Below are 4,594 nucleotides of genomic sequence, written 5' to 3'. Positions count from 1 at the left end.
ACTGCTATTTTTAAGTTTACTTAAAAGCTTGTTTTAATCGTTTTGGTTTTTTTTAATTATCCCACCCATAAATAATTTTTAAAAGTTATGTTGAATTTCCAGCTATTTCTTTAGCACAGGGAGGTCTGTAGTAGAATAAGAAAAAAGGTGAATGTCACAGGGGTGGTATTCAAACAACAGTAATGGGTACTGAACATTTGTTTTTTAACTTGGCAGTTTCTGCTTGACTGTTACTATGGTGTACATAATGTGTCCCAATTATATTAGCAGGTCTTGAAAAACCCAGCACCTACTAAGCAAGGGATTAGCCTTCTCATGAGGGTGAAATACACCACTTCCCTGAGCTACTCCTTCATCCCTAGCCAAACCCACCTCCTCCCTAGTCTCCTGTTGGCTGGGTGCTCTCCATTGCTTGGATTCAAAGACACTACCACTAGCTAAATTTTGTACCCTAATTAATTCCACCCTTACACCAAAAAAATCAGTGTTTTTCTCTGACCACAAGATAAATTAATGCCCCATACAGTGAATTCAACTTATGCTGGACCTACAAGCAGAGCCCTCCACTTGGTGGCAGAGAGGCATAAGTTTCCCTCTCCCTCTTGGGCCAAAACAGGGAGCAAGAAGCTGAGGAGCAGGAAGGCCTTGATCAGCTGGAGGACGAGGAGCTACAGGCCCCCTTTCTGCTGCCTCCCATCAGAGGGATCTGAGGCAAGAGTCTGTTCTACCACCTCAAAGAGGGCTTGGGATGGGGGTGGAATGGAGAAATGCAGAACCCTGCTGCTGCTGCCACAATCCCACCCAAGCCCTCTGCTGAAATGATCAAGTAGCTCACACATTGCCATATCAGTTTTAGTCTGAGTTCTAGATGACTACTCATGCTTGTGTAAGATGCGTGAGGCATATCTTGGTGATTCTCATGGTTGATCTAACCCTTGGCCTATCTGAAGACTGGACTGGCTGAGGTTTTCTCTTTCTTTGTTTTGTTTTTTGTTTGTTACTGTAAAGTGATATAAAACTTCATGAATAAAACTGACAATATAAAAGTGGTTTCCTTTCTCAAACAGATACAGTGGAAACATTTCAACGTATAAAGAAAGAAATAAAGAAAATGTATTGAGGGGATTAAATGTAGGGGAACAGGAGAAGAAGTGGGTAAATTAAACGTGCGTCCTGTGTTTTCTCTTAAGTGAGCACTCCAATTTAGTCCTTTTCCTAAAATAACTTGAAAAAATGCTACAGGCACAAATCTGTATGCCTTCTCAGAATATCCTGTGTAGATTTGCATGGTTGCAAGTTTCTAGGCAAGTGGAAGAAGTTTTCCATCTCCAACAAATAAGCAAAAGTTGAATTAACATCCTATTATGTCACATTCTTGAAAGTACCCAAAGACCAAAATTCTGGCGTGCTTGGAAATGAAAGGCAAGTGTGCTTTTTTTCATTGTGATAAAAAATTGACTAATACAGGTCTGTTTAATCTTACGCTGAGGTTACGTTCCGCGGTCAGCACGTAAAGTGAAAACCGTGTATAGTCAAAATTACATTGAGTGTAATGGTGGGCAGAATCGCCCGCACTACAGGAACAGTATTTAAATTGTTATTTTTCTCTTTTTTTGTTTTGTTTTTGCCGACCGTGTAAAGCTGAATTCGCCATGTTAAATGCGCGTAAGATGCGACAGACCTGTAGAGAAATCCGTCACAGAAGACTTACTAATGTTTATTGGTGTCCAGTAGTATGGTGGTGTGATCTTGCGTTTAATTTAAACTCTAATAGTGATTTTTTTAAATCTTTTTTTCATTTGTGGAACATAAAAAAAAGTTCAAATGGATGTGTGGACCCCGTGGGAAATCTTAGACATAGTCTGCAGATCCTAAGGGGTCTACGACCACAGGTTGAAAAACACTGCTCTAATAGAATTGCTGAAACAGATGAAATGTATTTATCACAGACATATGGAATCATGAAACTTAAGTATTGAAAATGGAGAAATTGCTATGCATCATCTTTCCACAACTTTCCAAAGTTCCTAAACAGGATTTGCTCAAAGAAATTGCTCAGAATACTGGCCATTTTGACTTCAAGCAGACGAAGAAATAATATGTTCCATTTGTGAGTCAAAGTTGTAGATAGTGATTTCACTGTTGAAAAAGTTGGAAGTTTATCAAAATAAACTCATATTTTTCCAACCAATTAGCAGGAACAAAGTGAGTATTAGATTAAATGGGTGTAAAAGGGAGAGTTACTTCTCACTTAATTTCTATTTCCTTGAAGTAAGTGCTCAAGCTATTTGGGAGTAGGAGGAAAGGAGCATTTTAATATAAAGATTTATGCTTGTCAATCCATAGAAGTTGTAAAAGATTTTCCCATACTGAAGAATGTGCTATTTTCAGTCCGTGACTGACAGGAGAACCTTATTTCCAAGCCAGTTTGGTTCTTCTATCTAGGGCCCTACCAAATTCACGGCCATGAAAAATGTCATGAACCGTGAAATCTGGTCTCCCCCCCAAGAAATCTGGTCTTTTGTGTGCTTTTACCCTATGCTATACAGATTTCACATGGGAGACCAACGTATCTCAAATTGGGGGTCCTGACCGAAAAGGGAGCTGCAGGAGGGTCATGGTATTGCCACCCTTCTGCGCTGCCTTCAGAGCTGGACGACTGGAGAGCAGCAGATGGCCTGCCACCCAGCTCGGAAGCAGCGCCCTGCCAGTAGCAATGCGGAAGTAAGGGTGGCAATACCATTACCATACCATACTATACCACCCTTACTTCTGTGCTGATGCCTTCAGAACTGGGCAGCCAGAGAGTGGTGGTTGCTGACTGGGGGCTCAGCAGCCCAGAAGTAAGGGGACACTACCATAATGTCATCCTTCCTTCTGTGCTGCTGCTGGCAGCGGTTCTGCCTTCAGAGATGGGTTCCTAGCCAGAGCCACTGCTCGACCGCTGCCCAGCTCTGAAGGCAGCGCCGCCGCCAACAGCAGTGCAGAAGTAAGGGTAGCAGTACCACAATTCCCCCTACAATAACCTTGTGACTCCTACAACTCCTTTTTGGGTCAGGACCCCTACAATTACAACACAATGACATTTCAAATTTAAATAGCTGAAATTGTGAAATTTGTGATTTTAAAAATCCTATGACCATGAAATTGACTAAAATGGACTGTGAATTTGGTAGGGTCCTACTTGTATCCTTTAAGGGCAATCTGCCACGCTTGATATAAGCAAAAATGATGAGCTTTGCGGAATACCTTTCCCCACCCCTGTTAAAACTAGTGATATCTGTCTTTTGAAGAAGTAAGCTGTAGGCTGAAAACTGAAAGTAACATTTTCAAGAAATCACTGTCCAAAGGGGAGAGAGCTCTGCTGTGCCTGCTACCTAGGCATTTAGTAAAAGTATAACCATAGCTTTTTGGTGGTCTGTTCTCAGTTCCTACCTTTCTACCAGGCAGGGCAAGGTAGCTATACAGGTTCTTCTAGCTAGTTTCTGAGCACAGGCTATGGGTAGAGATTTGCAGTTTTATAATGTGTAATAAATAACATCAATAAACAATGCTACATACAGGTGCTGTCATCTGAAATATGGGTTTTATTTCTCATACTAGTTGGAAAGTCCTATATTTGCTTCTTTAAGAACCACTGTTAATATTTTGTATTTCTAGAACAGCTTTTGGGATCCTTTTCACCACAGGAGAGTAAAATTAACCTCAGCCCCTATGTATGTTCCAATTTTACATGTACAAGAGATGCTAGATCCTTCTATGCATATATGTACATTATTGGGGCCTCATTTTGATGGGCACTGGACAAAGACACAACAACACAATCCCTGTTTAAAGAGGTTACATTTTGAAAACAAAGAAAAAGCAGAACACAAGTAAACTGATCAAAGCATGAAATGAGTCTCATTAGTTCCAGTGGTGTTATTTTGCAAAATAAAATATGGTCACTGCCCTTCTATTAAACCAGTTGTGGGCAACCTGCGGCTCACGGGCCACGTGCAGCCAGTCGGTAATCCGCTGGGGCCGCCACCGTTTGTTTACATTTGCGTGGCTGCGATTCCCCATTCCTGGCCAATGGGAGCTGTGGGAAGCGGCATGGACCGCAGGGATGTGCCAGCCGCTGCTTCCCGCAGCTCCTATTGGCCAGGAATGGCAAACCGCGGCCACTGGAAGCTGCGGGCAGCCTTGCAAATGTAAAAACAAACTGGCAGCTTGCCAACAGATTACCTTGACAGGCTGCATGTGGCCTATAGGCTGCAGGTTGTCCACTACTGTATTAACCCCCCACATCTATCTATACTGCTTCCTGCCACTTCCTTTGGAGCAGGGTTAGAAGCAGGTTTGGCCAACTTATGTGTCTCATGCTAGAAAAAGAAATTTAAGACAACTCATGCACAGGGGGAAGTTGGAGCTGAGAGCCTTGATTAAGTTGTTCCTACATTTGTTATGCCAAAAACACCAGAAGGGTTATTTTTATTTATCATCTGCCAGAGCTGTACACGGTACTTCTCAGAGAAATACGACCGTTCCTTGCCCATAGACCTGCCAGTCTACATGAGGGACGAGACACACAAGTCAGATTATAAAATACAGG

This window comes from Emys orbicularis, chromosome 16 (assembly GCF_028017835.1).
Source record: "Emys orbicularis isolate rEmyOrb1 chromosome 16, rEmyOrb1.hap1, whole genome shotgun sequence".
Classification (NCBI taxonomy): Eukaryota; Metazoa; Chordata; order Testudines; family Emydidae; genus Emys; species Emys orbicularis.
This window is presented reverse-complemented; position numbering follows the sequence as displayed.